Here is a 19,521-nt window from a genome sequence, read left to right on the forward strand (position 1 = left end):
AGATTCTACCCACAGTGGCCATACAAAATACATTTATAGAAATTACACATAATTTGTCTTACAAAGAAACAAATTGTTTCTTCCAGAGGACTCTCGTGGTTATATTCACTTTAGTGATGTTTAAAAATTATAGACTGAGGACAATTTTACTCACAATTACTCTGTTTCATTCTCTCTTTAAAATACACCTGTGAAATCTTCAATGTGCACAGCAGTATGTGTTCTAGTATCTGCTGTGGTACGTACTTACTGGTGGAGGACCCGAAGGTAGGGGCAGATTGGCCTCTAATGAAAGGGCAGAAACAATCCAGGAGGGATTTCAGCTATAATTATTGCTTAAAGGGAAGTGGGGACAGCCTTTAAAGGTCATACCTGTTCTTGAAACCACTTACAAAATGGTGTATGATCAAAAGTAACAGAATTAATACTAAGTGGTTCTCAGTTGCACTTTAACAAAGACTCAGCACAAAATTTCACCGCAGTTATGAGTAAATTGTTTAAAGCTGAAGTCTTCAACTAGTCACTCATACACAGCTTCCTTCACGAATTTTATAGTAACCACTCCAGTAGACAGTATTTTTAAAACAAAAATATACATACATAAACTATTGACACTTTCATTTTTAGGAGTGTCTGGGACAGTGATACGCCTAGAGTGCTGCAAACACATGACGATGTCATAGCTCTAGCATCACTACCTAGGTCCTATGAGGACACAGGGTTTGTAGGTTTTGCCTTCCCTGTTTTGAGATAAATACAAAAAGATCTTTACCAGAGCTGTGAAATGGCTCTCTATACACATTTAAGTGTCATGTTTCACCTATCTATTTTCACGGATTTACAGTTTTCACTGGAATAATTGCAGTTTGTCATCTTAAAAGTATAAATATCTGAGAAGCAGGTATCATGAAAAAAATCCATTATTTGATATCAATGTACTCAAACATTATTTTATGTGGTTCAAATAAATAAAAAAGGAAATATCTGGACAAAGAAAAGAAATTAAAGCCAGATATTCTAGACAAAGATCACTGGTGACGACCAAAAGAATAGAAATTTGGCAAACTGTACACTAGCTAACGTCAACGAGCCACAGGTAAAATAGGGTAGTCCCACACTTCTTAAAAGTCTTTTTTTCCCCCACTACCCTGAAGTGTTACCACGTCTGAGTAATAATAGCATGGTTTTATTCCACAGAGCCAGTCCTTTTGAGCATTCTGAGCTGGATCTGCTGCCTTCGGTAAGGAGGAAAAAAAGAAATTTTAATGCTTTTTATTGCAGCTAGACCTGCAAAACCAGCACAGCTGAGAAAGATGGATTCTGTTCCTTCTCGTTCATCTTCAACAGAATTCTTTAAAATGCCAATGAAAAAAATGCCTAGTTGTCATAGGTCATTAAATGTAGAAGTTCCCAGGCATGAACTGTGTTAAAGCAGCAGGATTCTGTCTGCATATCGGCTTGCAGGACAGGTGCCTCATAAATGACTTGGAAGCAGTACATATCTTCTCCGAATCAAACGCAAAAGGAGACACACATCATGAACTGAAAACCGACTCACATTCCCGAAGTCACTGAAGTCTAGTCAGAGACTGGCCTCTTCCAGCCAGAATCCCCAGCAGCCGAGAGAACCCCATAATCAAGTCTCCTAGGCCAGGCTTTGGTGTCCAGGCTGCCCCACGTCATTCTCCATACCAACCTGTGTCCATATCATCCACAGTGCTGAACAAAGACTCCCCTTAGTATCAAAGAGAGGGAACTGTTGGCAGAAAGCTTTTTCCTAAGGTACGTTGAGAGGGGAACTGGCTTTTGCCGATGACCTGCCACAGCCTTGACTCCCTCGTCTTCAATATGTAACGAAGCCTGGTTTCCTCTTGGGTTGTCTTTAGCACAACTCTGAGCTTCAATTAGAGGGATGTATACTTGTTATGGACTATTTTCTGTTATACTTGCCTTCGAATTTTCATCCACGGTACCAAGTGAGACAATGACTGTTAATATTAATATGACTCTGGAGGAAGCAGTGCGTGGAGGAAGCAGTGCGTGGAATAGGCACCTATTGAGACTTTTTCAACAATCAAAAATAAACATTTTTAAAAACACACATGCACTCCATGCAACACATGATTTGCTGCGTCTTTTATAACGTGAACTACTTGCTTGTCGTTTTATAAACTAGCTTTAATTGATTTTCAGATTTCAAGCATCACTGCAAGGACCTATTTTTATTTTATTGCACTGGCTTCTACTTTATTGTTTCATTTTATGTTAGTCTGTTGAGATCTCTTTATATGAGGTATTTTCTTCTTAGCCATATTTTATTGAAATGTCAACTAGTACTAGGCATCTTTCCATGGTTTCTTGAAATTTAGAAATAGCTTGTATTTTACATGATACTATAATAATGTTGCCAAACCTCTGATAAGTTGTTCACATCAGATATTTAGCCCCAATACCTAATGCTTGAGAATCTACATTGATTCTCTTCACGTTCTGCTTCTGCATTCCAAGATTTATGAATATTAAGTTGTGCTTGCCCCAAAGCAAAAGTATACTCACTAAGATATTTGCTGAGATCAGGAGTCTCTCTGCCCCATTTTTAAAACAAAGGCATTAATAAGGAAGCACTATAAAATGTACAACACTGAAAAAATCAGGAAAACTCAGTATTTTTAATAAAGTGAGAAAAAAATCCTCTAGTTCAAAGCACCCTATCTGAGCTACCCTAAATAATGCAAAAGAGTAACAATTTATGACACTTGTACAGAATGATGTCTGCTGAGAAGTGTGAATAAACCGATTTCTAAAACTATGACCATTATTTTTAAAAACAGTGGTCACCTAGGGTAAAAAGATACCATTCTTTATAATTTTAACCCTTAGAAATAGGTGGGTAGTTACTATATACAGTATCTATGGAGGTCAGTTAGACCCAGCGGCAATGGTTGCATCGTTACCCAGCACACACATAATTACTTTGTGTACCAAACACAAAAGCCATAGACCTATGCAGAGGGTACACATGTACATCTTTCCATGCTGAAATATCTTTCACAAGGACTAACTGAGCTTTATAATTTTAAATGCATACATAAACATGTGTACTTTTAACATTCCTGAAATGTCATCTTTCTTTTGTTTTAATAATTACATTTTTTAAATTCTATTCCAAATGCTCTCGGCTTCTTTTGTGATTTGGTCCCTTTTTATGCATGCATGCAAATAAAGACCTTATTTAAAACAAGCTGAAACTGGTACAAATGAGAAGGAAGAAATGTGAATTAGGTGGTTTACTGGTTTACCAACAGGTGGAATAAACGCACTATGGCATAAACATCCCATTGAGATAAGTGCTCCAGCAAACTAATACTAATCATTTATGTAGGCATATATTAAGATACTCAAGGCTCGGTTTCTGAACTGTGACTACATAATATTACTTCTGCCTCTCTGTTTGTAATTACATTGCTTTCAGTTTTATATATTAAACAGTTCCCCAGCTGCTCTTTAGAAAATACTAAATTGGTTAATTTTAAGAGCAACCACATATGGTTAAGATAATTCAAGAGATACAACTGAGTAATGTAATTTGTCTTTTTTTTTACATAAATCTTTACATTAAACTAAAAATAGAGCTCTACTGTGTTTATTACAGTAAATATTCTTATTGAAATCAACAGTATATGAGGTATTCCCAGCAGGTTCGGTCTAAGCCATTACTGAAATACCTCATTGCAATTATTTTTCATCATTTTCCTCCCACTGTTATTCTATACATTACAATATATTGAGCACAAAATAAGATGCTGCTGTCTCTCAGTATAGCTTCTATTGGATTGTGAATTCAGATGGATATAAATCGGATTGTAAATGAAGAAACATGAAAAGTCAAGGCACCCCTTGGATATAGCAAGTTCACCCTGTGCGGCAGAGACCTCACCGCCCCACCAGCATCAGGGCTGACGCTCAAGACACTTCAGGATAACACTCCTATTCGCCACACCGGCAGAAATAAGAAATTCCCTGGCTTCAATAAGAAGCGCTAGAGAAATTTATTCTTCTCTTTACTGGCAATTGCTATGTAGGACATTATATGGATTCCCGGATAGCATTAATGGTTCTGTTTTCTGCACGCCTCAGGCCACAGGGCTGTGATTACTTTTAATCAGTTTCAAGACTCCCCACCCTCAGCTGCGCTTTGGTTATCTTCAGACTGGATCAGTGCATTGTAGCCTACCTACCCGAACACTTGGAAGCTTCCCCGAGGCTTTCAGGCTCTGCAGCATGCAGCCAAAAATGAAAGTTTAGGTCCCTTTCCCTCCCCTTCCTCTCTCTGCAGGAACTTTGTAGGCTGTTCCCTGTTTCCCATCAGTAGTCCCAAGCATTACACAGCAACCAGAAATCCTGCCCTTTCTTTTGTAAGGCAATGCTATAAAACAAAAAAGAAAGGGAAATAAAAATAGAATAGAATAGAATAGAATAGAATAGAATAGAATAGAATAGAATAGAATAGAATAGAATAGAATAGAATAGAATAGAATAAAATCACTTTCCTGGAAGCTTGCAATGTTGTTTCTTATTTATATTACTCTTAAATTCCTTCTGAATACCCATGCAAATACATGTAAACTCACTTTACACATATTCCTGATAAAAAAAACAAGTCTCAAAATCATCAATCTGTGTGATCAGAAATAAACTTTACCAGTCTTCAACCCTCAAAACTCAGTTTAATGGGTGCAATAAGAAGACAATCCTTGGCATTTGCCCATTAACACAGTGAAACAGATTCTGCCACTCACGCTCACATTTGTTGCTCCCTCCTTAGCCTTCTTTATTTCAGTGAAACTTCTAACTTAAGTGTAATTGACCTCTGCCGATATAACGAGCACACTCTCTGTTTCAAAAGATCTGTAGCAGTCATTGGATAGGAATGCTGAAACTTAACACAAGCACTTAAAGAGGGTGAATATTATTGGCAACAGTAAAATAATTTTCACTCTCATATGCTAACTATCCGTAGCATAACAAACACCACCATTCTGGTAAAATGCAGGGGGTGGGGAGCAACTGGGAAGATGCAGTGACAGTACCCTGTGCACAGGCAATTCTTATTATTCAGAAAAAGAAAGAAGAGAAAGTTGGAGGAAATGGATTTGTAAAAATCCCTGGTGAATAATATATTAATTATCAAAAAGGGCTCAGCCAAACACTCCGATAATTTATATAGCACATCAGACAAAATATGCCAGCTATTCAAAGGACCGAGGCAGATGAGATTAGGCTCGCGCAGGTTGTCTCACTGACATGCAGCGTTCTAGACAAGCAAGTGAACATGCTACTAGACAAGCAAGTGAGCATATTACACAAGGACCTACGCAAACTACAAAACGATCAAAGACTGCTTCAATATCATAATGTAAAATTGTAACGGGAAGGCAGACAGGATGATAAAAAGAAGCAGATCTCTTTGAAATGTGAGGCAAGAGAAAAAAAGTGACAGGCTCATAACATTTTCAGATGAGGATTTAAGATTATGGCACCTTCCGCAAGAACAACATAGGAAGTGAACACCAAAACATGCAGCTGTTAAAACAACAAGATTAGCATAATCTTTACAGGCTATATAAGTCCACTAAGAGAGGACTCGGCTAATTCCAGAAAGAAAGATATCCAAGGACAGAGGGATGGAAGGCCTAATTGAATGGAGAGCAATACTGCTGAATAAAGTCTAGGGAGGTTTTTCTGCCTTCAGTACAGAAACTGCAGCCTCCTGTAAAATAACAGGACTGGGCTTCAGTGATTTCCCAGCAGCAATTCCAAAAGAAAGAAGCTGCGAAAGCTCTTTCTCTTTCAGTAGTTTTGTGATGAGCAGCCGTAAACTCAAGTTTAACTGAAAGGAGAGTTTTGCAATTGCAAAACCAAGAGCTGCAGTACCACCAGCTTTTAAAAGCTGCCACTTGCAGCACTGGCTGTGGGAAGCCTAATGCAAGATTAAGACTCCAGCTGCAGGAAACCATGTGTTTTTATTTAATGTTGACTACAAAACTTCTCTTTACTCATTGTTGAAATATGGGTTGCAGGAAGAACAGTTTTGTCCTTCAACTGGAAAAGTACCCAAGTTCCAGTTAACTCCTGCCGGCGAGACTGGCTGACCGGCCATGCTGTGATGAAAAGAGCAAGGGCAGAAGCTCTGTACAAACAGACGAGAGACTGTCATGGACAGCCATGAAAAAGACAGCCCAAAACACTTCACAGTGTGATAAAGGGGAAAAATAAATAAATAAAGACAATTAAGATAGAGATGCAGCAAAGTTACACTGGAAAAAGCAAAATCAAAATCACTGTTAAGCCATCTGTGAGCAAAAGGTGCTTTTCACATGATGGGGAAAGGTGTACGTGGCTGCCCCACAAGTCTTGTAGCTTCTCTGGTTTCAAAATAGTACCAATATTCCTGTTAAAGTCACCAGTAAAATCAAAGGAGAATTGGGACAATGACCCAGTTTTTGATGGATTCTTAGTTTGGCTGCCTCTTACAGTACTTCTAGAATGTAAATCTCCATCTTGAGACATAACAAACCACATAACAAACTGCAGGGTAAAATGCTTCTAGAAGTATCGGGCAGTTTGGTCCTACCAAGTTAAGACAGCCTAATATATAAACACAACACTATAGAACATAAACAGCAAAACAAAGTTGCAGGTTCAGCATTAGGGTCTACTGATTTCGTGGTAAGTAACAAATACTTGATATTAAGCAGGAAAAAAAAAGCGAATAATCACTTCATGCTCAAGCTTATGGAGACAGACCTGCAGAAAGACGTAGGAATGTAAGCTGCCTCTGCACACAGTCTATTGTGTCTGCAAGCACACGATTCCAATTCTTCAAGATGAGCACTGGTAACTTTTCAAGATGAAACATTACCACATTGACAATCTCTTTGAATATCTCTTTCTTGCCTTGCTAGTGAACACTGGCTCAAGCCCAAAGTCGCTACAAGAAATCAAAGCAACAGGAAAAGTAAATATTTACATGCACATGTACCAAGGAAGCCAAAGTAGAAGAAGATAAGAAGCAGTAGGTTTTCTCTCGGTGCTAGCAGGTAGGATGCATCCCGTAAGCCCCACGAGGAGACAGGTCGCCTGGCCCACAGGGGCTCCAGCATCCACTACTCCGATTTGAGGCAGGGAGCAAAACTCCAAACGGCTTCAAACGAGAGGATAAAATTCAGCAATTCATATCAACTGAAAACTGGAGGAAAAAAAAAAAAAGACAAAAACAAACAATTGGCTGTTTATTAAAAAAATAAATATCTTTTGTTCCAGGGAGAACAGCAATTTACTCCTGTTGGGTATTTGCTTTGCATGAAGGGCGGTGGTTTGCTGGTGCGTGCAGGGAGGGGGGAGGAACAAAAAGGTGTTCAAGTTTTTCAAATACATGTTTATCAACAAATGTTTGGCTTTGGTCCAATAGTATTTTTGTTTACTCGTTCTGACCTTAATACAGTCCTAAGCAAAGCAGTTCCTACAGAAGAATGTTGTATTTATAACAGGTAAAACTTCTGTATTTATGTGTTGGTTTGGCAGGTCAAGGTGGAAGGCTTTTTGGAGGCTTGTGGGATCTTAATTTTTCCTCCTTTTGAGCTTAAAAAAGACAAATGTTCAAAATTCTTCATTTCTGTTCAAAATTCTTCAATCCTTAGAAATGTTTTTTCTGCCGTTTAGCTAGTATTTTGAATGATTCCCTTGCAGAGCTCCACAAGCTACCCCCACGCGAGGAACAGAAGAACAAGTTAAGAAAATGATAAGAGAAGTGCCTAGGGAAGACAGAACTGCACTGTACATTACAAAGATCAGAGGGAGCCCAGAAGCAGAATGAGAAAAAAACTCTGTTCGCAACATGCATCGCAGTGCAGAAATTCCCAGAAAACTCAAATACCATCATTGTCATTTCTGAAATCAAGAAAGCTGGGGAAAAAAAAAAATGCAGAAGGGACCTGATAAAAGTGCAAGTTAACGAGTCCCTTCTACGGAAATATCATATTGAGATATTTGACCTTAAACAACAGATGCAGTAGATTTTTAAGTCCAGTCAAAAGACTACCAGTCCTTGAATCCAAACCACCTCCATATCTGGTGAGGAAAACTACTAAAAATGCATATGTTATTTCCTTCTGTGGAAGGAATTCACTGAGACAACCAACCAAACAAAAAAGCTTTCAGCCTAAGCAAACAAACAGAAATTGTGTTAGAAAGAGTTTGGAGCAGCAAATTCTTCCCAAAATATTTATTGTGACTGGGCATTAAGTAGGCATTAAGTGAGAGAATTAAAGGATGTGTCCAACACGCAGAATGTGACAGGAAACAACCCGTGACTTTGTCCGTACACAACAGTATGAATCTCTCAGTTTCATTTGCTGTCACCTCTCGTTGACTGGCAACCTCAGTTAACAGAAGAAGTGACAGAACGTGTTTTCTTGCTATGTGTACCAGGTCTAAGACTGTAAGAGAAAATACCGAGAATAGTAACCAAGTGATTCGTTTCTTAGAAATAGAAACAAAACTTAGAAAAAGGTGTTAGTGCTTTTAATAACTAGCTGGGAGAAAATATGGAACAAATAAGAAAACTACCTGGCAACAGACAGAAATTAGAAATCTTCAGGATCATTTAGTGGACTGAATTACTTGGAAAACCATTCAGAAAAGCTGAAGGCCAGACACCCGTGCTGAACCTGGTCCTACTCTACACAAACTCCTGATCAATAAACTGAGATCCAGTATGCACAGGCTTATTTAAATTATTTTAGTAATACTTATGACACTCCTCTGAGAAGCATGCTGACAGTTGGTGCAAAGTTTGCTCATCAGCATAACAAGGAGAAGGAGGGGGCCTCGGCTAGTGCAAGCATTGCCAATGAAATAAAGATAAGCCTTTGTGCGCGTGCCTGGCATATCATTGGAAGTCGTACAGTATCTTGTATTGTCTTTTAAATGTCAGCTATTGAAATAAAAAGTTCACGTGAGAATATTTGTTTTCTTGACTTTTTCTAAGTTATTTTTGCTACTGAGTTTTAAGGAAGCATTTAGCCTCTGTGGTTCTAAAGAAAAGCTTGGAAATAAAAATTGTGTTTTTGGGCATCCGATTGCTGGTCTGTCATCCAAACTCTACATAGTTGTAGATCATAGAGTAGTAGACCAGTGATCTCTGTGGTTAAAGATGTTCTAATATATAGCAGTTCATAAACATTAGCACACATAGATTTATATTTTTATATAAAACAAATCCAGACATCACTCTAATTTGTGATGTCCTGACACTTCGTTTATTTGAAGAAGGAAAAATAACCCAAAACCAAACATGAACTATGGTATGGCTAAATCGGGAATTACAAGGTCTGCAGAAGGGACGATGAAGTCTACAGCCGTGTCATTTGAGAAGTGCACATCAACATAAATTTTGCTCTTTCCTGGATGGCTACACTTGCGACATTACTACCATCCAGAGAAGTCCAACTTCTACATGCTTACATGTGATATTCCCCGGATGCAGTCTCTTCCACTAATCTTCCAAGTGTTGTATGTGATTCCTTCTGTGTGCGAAAGCTACAGGGCAAACTGCGATCAATGTGTAATTTGACTTGATGCCCTTTGAGTTCCCCAGTACTCTGAAACAGGCAAAATCACTTAGAGCAGCTGATTCAATTTGTCAGGCAGCACTGCGTGTAACATGTGTATCAGCCCTAATTCAGCTGTAGCAGAATGGGGTGTCTTGTCAGTCCGTCAGCACATTGGGTTATTCACAGGAGCAGGGCAGAGCAGGATGTGAGCCATAAGCACTCCAAGCAGGCGTATTTAGCTAGAGAGGAACTCATGTGCGCGTACAACTATTAACAATAAGAGTCACATAGCGATGCACTTTTTAGAGATAAATTCAGCGATTGTAGACGTTGAAAGGAAAGTTCACAGGACAGGCGCTTTCCCACATACCTCACCAAAGCTCTCTGGAAGAACAAAGAAATACTTCCTTTGGCTGTTTTTTTAACATGGTTTCCAGTTTTCCAGGCTAGCAACTCTCAGGAGGTTTCGCAGGTTTTGTTTTGGTTTTGATTTTGTTTTGGTTTTGTTTTGTTTTGGTTTTTTTTTCTCTCAAACTGCCCGACACCATCGGTCCCAGCACTCTGAAGTATGTTTCTGGGAAGGGAAAGGAAGGGGACTTGCAGGTTCCTCCATTTAATGTTGGTTTAAATGGTGAAGTTTTTCATACAAATCTGCAAAGGCAGAAGTTCCCGTGCCACCGCAGACTGCTACTCTGCTGTCAGACCTTTATACGCAGTGTTTGAAATAAGCTTAACAATAGAAAATGATAATAGAACAAACAATGCATGTCTGTTGCTTAATATATGAATGTCAGGAAATAATCATTTACACTAATTGTATCTACATATGAGCAATCAGTTCTATTGTTTATTTGTTTAAAAGTCCACTAAAGAAGACTACATATTGATACAATACCCTTAATTCCAGGATTTACCTGAAGGCTATGGTAATATTCATACAAGTAGGCAGACAATGGGCCTATGCAAATACAGATGCACATTTGTAATTCCCTTTCATAAATAATAGTTTTATAAAATATACAAATGCGGTGTTTGAGTTACATCCCAGGATCATATCTTATCTTCTATTCGAAACGTGCTAGAACACCTTTGGCCTCTACTGAAAATACAAAAAGATCTAATCTGAGTAAAAAGTGAGATATCCTACATTTATTTAAACCACATAGTACACTGACGAATCTTTTATCAAAGATGCAGGAGTACTTACCTTCCCTGATACACTATTTCTTGAAATATCAGGATCCTAGAGAATTCCCCTTAAGCCTCCAGCCAGCACGTGCTTTCCCTGATTGTCTCTTCCATTGTTTCTCTGAGCTCAGAATTGGGGCCAAATAATTCAGACACAAGGCTTCAACAAGCATATTAACCCAAGCAGCGCTGCTTACGGTGTTCCATATATAATTCGTAAAAAAATCAAGCGTCTGAAATACAGTCAGCACGGAAGTCATCACAAAAAAAAAATCGCACCCTTCCCATTTTAATTTTAACAAAAGGCTTCAAAAAGTCTTTACACTTTTGTGCCAGTCGCCTGCCCTTTGTGCACCAGCAGCCTCACTGGGGTGCTGATAGGCTGCTCAGGGTACCTACAGTCAACAGGATCTCGCTGTTCACTACCCTGATTAAGTAAGTAACGTTCACTTCCCGGGAATCCCCCATGGAGCAGCAGCGTTCCTACGTGCCCGGCCGTAACACCAGTAATGACTGGATTCTGAGAGAATTTGAAAACCTTCCTCAACACACTTATTTCTGTTTTTCAACCTATATTCAAAGCAATACTTTGGCATCGTTACGCGATTTTTGACAGGGCTACAGTAAATTCATCATGCTAAACTGAAATGTTTCTGGCAGATGTCTACTCTGCAACAATCAAGCTATGTGTACAGTAAAATGTGACAACCACAGAGCTACTTCCAGTTGTAAAAATTACACATATAATACTTTATTGATGCTAACTGGGAGCACAATTATGCAGTATATTATTTATTTTTTCATTAGAATTTTTTTATTGCAAAAAGATGCTTCGGTATTTTATATGGAATTAAAATTTAAAAAAATTAGTCTTGAGTTAAAAGTTGCTATTGGTAAAAAGAAAATAAACAAGAGTATGTGCTAATAAATTAAATTTCTTAGCCACTATCAAATTATATTTTCAGTCATTTCTAGTTTTCTTCCTGAAGGCTATCCTGAAACAACGGATTTAGAAAGCTATTTGGTGGAAAAAAACTCTGCATCATGAAAGGGGAATACCATAACTTTTCCAAAAGCAAACATTACAAAACAGGAGACAATGAAACAGGATTTCTTTTGAAAGCAATTTAAACTATTCATATTTATGGAAGTCAAGCTTACATCACACAAAACAACTTGTTCCATGAGTAGCAGAAATAATTTTCATTCATGTGATTTCAGTCCGTCACCTTGATTGCTTTGCGTTTAATAAAACGTGACGTTCAGCTGTAGCTTTTTCTACAGTTAAACATTTTTAGTAAGTCTCCCTTCTGTGCATTCTCTGACAGTTTATAACAGCTGAGAAAATTCTGCAAGTGCCCCCTCAGTGGGGTAAGAATAGGCCCACACTCCCATTTGTTAGGGTCTGTTTTTTTTTTTTTTTAATTGCTCTCATTTTTCACTTGGTTTAAATGGGACCAACAGGCTTAAAAGTTATTAGTAGGGAATAAGAAAATGGACAAACACACATGCAAGCATATACATCACAGTGGATTATTAAGTCGCGTTCTCTCTGGAAACCAGGCTAAGAAAACGGGAAAATTCATTTCTGTCGTTGGAGAAATCCCCCTGTGTCTCAAAATATACTCTAACAAACTACTTGTGATTTTCATAGGGGTCAATTCTCATTTTACCATTTGACTCCCTGAAGAACACCACAGTAGCGAAGAAGTAGCCAGAGGGAAATAAATAAATAAATAAACCTCGTGGTGTAGTTTGTGAGTTAAATTTCTCCTGGAGTAGAGGAATGCAAAACTGTTGCTGAATCAATGTAACACGGCATTGTAGTAACCTCAAACTAAGGAGCAGGGAAGTGAAATATGCAGTAAAGTCTCTATACACGCCTGACCTTTCCACCTGCTCTATAATTTCCTGCATTGCAACACGTGGAAGGATAGCATACCAGAAGAAAAAAGCCAGTACCCACTTCTTTTCCCTGTCCCAGAGGAACTGGACTTTCTGGCTCGGTATTTTTGCTCTTTCAACATTTCAGGGCAGATTTGTAATGGTTATGATGAGCCTACTGAAAGCTCACAACACACAAATCCCAGTGGTCTTTGGTTTAATAAAACGGGATGCATTATGTCTTGTAAATTTTCCATAAACTTCTATATCGTAGATGAACTTTCATGCTTTATTTCGGTGTGAGTGGACTATTTATCTTAACACTGCTGCTCATCTTCCTTCCACAGACCATTTTATTAACTTTTTTAAATTAAGTAAATTCACTTTTATCTATGATGTTTGTTTTACAGGTAATTCATCTAATTTAAGGTATTTTCTTAGGGACTTCAATTTAGCTTTGCCCTTGAAATTAACATTTAATGTGTTTTACATTTTTGCAATAGAAATTAATCTTTATTTGAATTATTAGTCCAGAACTATAACCTACATTCACCATATTTGAACGTTGGTATGGGAAACATCTGTGACTGCCACGTTATCCCAGAGAGCTACCGTGAGAGAGGACATACATCTTTGTGTTTGTGGAGATCCTGCACTAGCGAAAAAAAAAGCACCATCTCAAGTCCATTTCAATAAATTAGACACATATAGTGGTACTTCTCATGCTCCCACCAGTGAGCCAAGGAAAGAAAGGAAAAAAACCCCACCAAATAAAACCCCAGCCCACAGAGATGTTGTAGAGCCTGTTAGGGGAAGACAGTCAAGGAGAAAGCCACCTTGTAGACCCAGGAGACCTGTCCCTGCTTTGTCTGATGCCCTCATCTTACTAGCAGAGCGCTCGTCAGAAAAATTCTTCATGAGATAATCTCCCTCAATACAGGTGACAAATAGCCCAGAATGCTGCTACTTTTCTTATACACCTAGAATATAAAGAGATATTATGCCAATGAAAGTTTTATGGAAAAAAAACATTTCCTTCTATTCTTTTTAACGTTTGACAAAAGTAATAATTCTACAGACCCCATGCAAACAATTAAAATAATCTATTACTGCTGCTAGACAACAAATCCGTGAAGTATTACTGCACCACCTCATCTAACCTCTCTAATATGAAAGGAAATAGAATTCCATCCAGTTCAACGTTTATTGATTATATATATATTTTCTCTGTATTGTTATATATATGTATGTATGTGTGCATATACACACACAGGCTTTTAAAGGTAAGTGTATCTTTCAGAAAAACGTTTGGTTGAGAGCTAAAACTATCAGTAGGTGGGTAATCAAACGCTGCATTCGGTAGTTTGTTCTACACATTACTATCTTCACAGCTAAATTCAGGCAAGAAATTGGACACCGATTATTTTTTTGGCTTTAGATTTTAGCTCTTTCTGCAACTCTCTGGCAGAACAAGAGGAGCTTCAGAACACAGTAATTTTTCCCTGTGAAGATACCAGTACAGTATGATGAAGTTACGTCTCCGTCTTCTGCTGGATAAACTGTATCGAATAAGCTCTGCAATTCTCTCCTTTTAAAGCGATTTTAAATCATTTCTGGGGCTCTGTTTTGGACTGTTTCTGTTTTTCAAAACTCGAAGGTCAGAAAGCAGTGTTCTGAAACCGGTTTCCTAAGTACACACTCCTCTGCTTCCACTCACTGCATTACTCATTTAAAAATTGAAAGGTCACCATGAAAGGCCACAGCATTTCAACTGAAAACCATTGTTCAGTACCTTCTTCATCATGATTCTCAAGTCTTTTCAAAGTGTTTAAAATGAATCTTTTTTTCTACAAAGTAAATTCTAATTATTTCCTTTCCTTTTCATAGCGTGGAAAAACATTTTCTCAGAATAGGTCTATCCTACCAGGTTCAGGTTGCTCTAAATTGTACCAAGGCACTTATTTAATTCACTGTTCCATCAGCTATTGATTCATCTACAAATTCTGCTAGAAGTGCCTCCAGATCATTGATGAAAACGTTGAATAGTGGCAGGTACAGTACCGATTTCCATACTACCTCTCTAAAATCACTCTTTTAACAATTATTTCATATGACAACTACTGTTTGAGACCTATCAGTTACTCGGTTTTAGTCTACATCATCTGCACATATTAAAGTATAATCTTGCAAATCAGGATGTCATCTAAGTCCTAAGTCAAATTTGTAAGGAACTCAAGTATATTACGGCTATACAATTATTTTTATCAGCCAAACTTTTATTCTCATTAGTGAATAATAATCGAGAAGTATTTCCCATAAACCTACACTGACTTGCATTAGTACTTTTTCCATAATTTAATTTGTCATATATCCAGATCAAGCTACCAATGATTTTCCCTGAGAACAAAATGAGTTTTCCCCAAATTCTAATTACCATTTTTGAACATGAAGAGTAGTACTGTAGCATCAACCTTTTGAAATGCAGTTTGTTTATGTTGAAATCCACTCTCGCCTAAGATGTTAAAACCATATTGTAAGGCTACAACAAAGTTGCAGATAAGTTTAATAAGTAAAACACCCCTTTTCAGGTTGGTTTTGGTTTTTTTTTTCATAGATAAATATGGATTAGGCATCAAAGAAGCAATGAGAACCAATAGAAGTGGTCAGGAAGTTTTAGTGAAAACACGGAGGATGCTGGATTAGTAAACAGAGCGCTGAACAGAAATGGCAAGAAGCTGAAAGCTGAGATGGAGCAAAAATACAGAAGTAACAAATGGAGATAAGCTTTAATGACACGGTAGATTAATTTTCTCTTTTTGGTTGCTAAGACAACACTTGCAGGTCTCCACCTTGGAAATTTTAAAAAGTGTTCCACTAACCCCACAAAAATCTGTCAAGTGTTTACGTAGAAGATCATAATAATGATTCTTTGGACTGTTTCCTTTATAGAAGTTAAGGTGCAACTGAACTACTGTCGACTTTCTTGCCACAGAAATCCATGCATGTTATAGGCATGACTGTATTTCTTACCTCAATACACCATCCAACACCTATGTTTCTCATTAGCAGAGGAAGCCTTGTGATACTTTGAAATGAGAAGCGTAGCTCATGCAGTCTACAATGCCTGAAATGAATGTCATACTGAAGAAGACAGGTTGAAGAAACCAGGCTGGATTTCTTTGGACTAGGTAAGAGAAAACTCGGCAGGAGTACACAAACTATATGAAAGGTTAATATATGAAAGGTTATGACAAGAGAATGGTGATTGTTCTACACATCCACTGGGAATACAACATGGCTACATCAGTCTTACTTGCAGAAATGAAAATAAGATTAAATGTGATGTTAGAAAAAAGCTTTTTATCTGTAAGGCTACCGCAGCACTAGTGCTGACTATCTCAAGAGTGTCCGAAATTCCCTTCATCGGAGGTTTTCAAGAACATGTTTGTAGACGCTATTTAAGCTTAGACGGCTGAACTAGAAGTTGTCTAGAAGTTCCTTCCAAGCATGTACTTCTGTGTTTCCACAATATTTGTGTGTGTATTTGGGAATTAATATATTTCAGTAATAGCCTTATTTATACAAACGATTCTGCAAAGTAATTTCCAGCAAAAGTTGGAAGTTAGTATTACTCAAAAACACAGTATATTTTTGTCCGTTCCAAACACTTGTGATACAAGTTCAGTATGATACAGCCTTTCTTCATTTACAAGTACATATACTACAAAAACATTACAGTTCTGCTTTCAGATGCTATAAAAATTAATATCAGCTTGAAAAGGATGTGCAAAATGTAAAAAGATCATTTTAACACAGAAAAAAAACACAAACATTTTCACCACAGGTTTTTGTAACAAGACTTGCATATGCAATACATGGAACAATTTAAAAATCATTTTGATGCATTATGAATCACCTGTAAAAAAATAAATAAGTGAAGACATTCTCAATTTTGGTAAATATTTATAGAGCCAAACAATATGAAGTATATGTAACAATCAAATTTCTAGTGAAAATGTGTGCAAGTAGGTTTATTTTGAAAGGAAAATTCCTACTCCCAGTGTCATACCCAATTAAATTCTCCAGGTAATGACCCCATTTGCATAGAGAGCTGAACCCACAAGTGGGAATTTTAATGGGCACACCACCTGAGTACATTAATTGAGAGTGACACTACTTGAACTAGTTTTGTGCTTACCCCACTGAAAATTCTACTCATATTATTTTTAATGTCAAGCTACAAGTCAAATTTCAAGATGATGGATTTGTTCTTTTTTAAGCATTGAATTTGAATAAAAGAAAGCTTTAATTCTGTTATGCATTGCATAGCTTTAACTAATCTGTAGTTCTGATTCTCACCATTGCTTCATTTTTTCAGTGATTGGAATTTAATTTTATTCATTAATTTGTGAATAATTAGATAGAAAATAATGCCTTCAGCAGCTAAATTGCTTTTGGATTGCTGTTTAATGTACTTTTACCAGAATATGTGTTACAGTTAAGATAGCATAATAGTTTACTAAAATGTAATTGTGTAAATATGTCTAATTATTCCTTCTGAAGAAACAAGACTGAATATAAAATTTCAGTTATGGATACCTTAATTTTCTTAAACTTAACCCCATGAAAGCTTGGTAGTTGCAAAGCAGATTACTGATGCAGAGACAGTAGTTGTCAACAGTAGTGGAATCCTTGCACCATGTTTCCCTTTATCCTTCAAACGCTACTTGTAATGACCTTGAAGTTATTGTGCATTCTAAGCCACTGCTGTTAGTCTACATTAAATATGTAATCAAGGTGTCTCCTCCTCATATGAAGAAACAGACAAATGGAGTTGCATTTCCTAGGGTAGAAAGCAAACTCATGTTGCTTAATACATTTTTTTTCCCCACTTTGTTCTTATTAGTCTTCAGTAACTGAAAGTAACGCAGAATCTGAAATCTATTGTAGATATGCCACTGGAAAAGATATTAATTTTAAAATAATGTACTGGTCTTATTATTATGAGAACTATTTTGAAGATTGCCAGTTTTCAGGACCCTGCAGGGTCCATCTCAATAGAACTTTCAGTTCTTTATTTCAACGAGCAAGACACAATCAACCTATTTTGAACTTCATCTATTCAAATACAAAACACTGTTGAGCGGCAGTTACTCAGATACGTTCCAAAGTTCGAAAGATATCACTTTCACAAGTCTATTTGAATAGGAGGTGCATATAGCAGTAAACATAGAAAAGACGAAGAAATAATTTGCAACACAACATAGAACCATAGAATCATAGAATGGTTTGGATTGGAAAGGACCTTGAAGATCATCAAGTTCCAACCCCCCTGCCATAGGCAGGGACACCTCTCACTAGACCAGGTAGCCCAAGGCCACGTCCAGCCTGGCCTTGAACACCTTCAGGGATGGGGCCTCCACAACCTCTCTGGGCAACCTCTTCCAGTGCCTCACCACTCTCACAGTGAAAAACTTCTTCCTAATGTTCAATCTGAACCTGCCCTCTTCCAGTTTAAAGCCGTTTCCCCTTGTCCTATCGCTACATGCCCTAGTAAAAAGTCCTTCCCCAGCTCTCCTGTAGGCCCCCTTTAGGTACTGGAAGGCCGCAATGAGATCTCCCCAGAGCCTTCTCTTCTCCAGGCTGAACTCTTTCAGCCTCTCCTCATAGGAGAGGTGCTCCAGCCTCCAGATCATCCTTGTGGCTCTCCTCTGGACACGCTCCAGCAGGTCCATGTCCTTCTTGTGTTGGGGGCTCCAGAGCTGGATGCAGTACTCCAGGTGGGGTCTCACGAGAGTGGAGTAGAGGGGCAGAATCACCTCCTTTGACCTGCTGGCCACACTTCTGATGCAGCCCAGGATATGGTTGGCCTTCTGGGCTGCGGTCGCACATTGCTGGCTCATGTTGAGCTTCTCGTCAATCAGCACCCCCAGGTCCTTCTCCTCAGGGCTGCTCTCCTGCCATTCCCCGCCGAGCCTGTATTTGTGCTTGGGATTGCCTCGACCCCGATGTAGGACCTTACCAAGACATACATCTTGCTATTGTCCCAGACCTTCATAATAAAAGCCTTTTCTGTTCTCTTTGAACAACACAGATTAAAAAACAAAAACAAAACAAAACAAACACCAAACAAACCACTTTGTGATGAAGCTAAAGAAGCAAAGGTAGACAGTGTGGAAAAAGACTAATGTGAAACACATACAAGTTGGAGTAGAGCGTATTCACAGTGTGGTCACTTTGTGCAACTTGGAGATGAGACAAATTGCAGAAGCCTACACCACTGATTGAAGAGGAATTGTATAGTGCTTGGGCACCAATTACATACCCCTACTGAGATGATATAAAGTGCCTCAATTATAGTGGAGTATTTCGTCAGCTAAAATAGCATATGCATATCAGAATAAAAATTAGTAAGATACTATAAATGTATAAAAGGTATTATACAATCTTTCATTTAACATTCAATTTTTATGGGTATTGAATGGTAATGTACTAACAATTGCTGTAATATACATACATAAAAGAGGCAAACAGGATTGTATGCAGTTTTTTACTAAATTAAGTTTTAAGAGAGGTGAACTGATATACTAAAAACCATATAGAGATTAAGATCACCTAATCAAATTCAACATCTACCTGTTTTGCAGTATGGTAAATCAGAGAAATTTCTCTTTCCAAATATAGTAGAAATAATCCGTCATATCAAAGACTTCTAAAGAAGAGAAAGGCCATCCTTTTATGTCACTAGCACCAAATCACTGGTAAATAGCATAAGCAAGTGCTTATAAGGAGGCTGAATTTTGTGCAAGCAATCAGCTTCAAGTTTGAGTATATT

This window comes from Vanellus vanellus, assembly GCF_965231255.1.
Source record: "Vanellus vanellus genome assembly, chromosome: 1".
NCBI lineage: Eukaryota > Metazoa > Chordata > Aves > Charadriiformes > Charadriidae > Vanellus > Vanellus vanellus.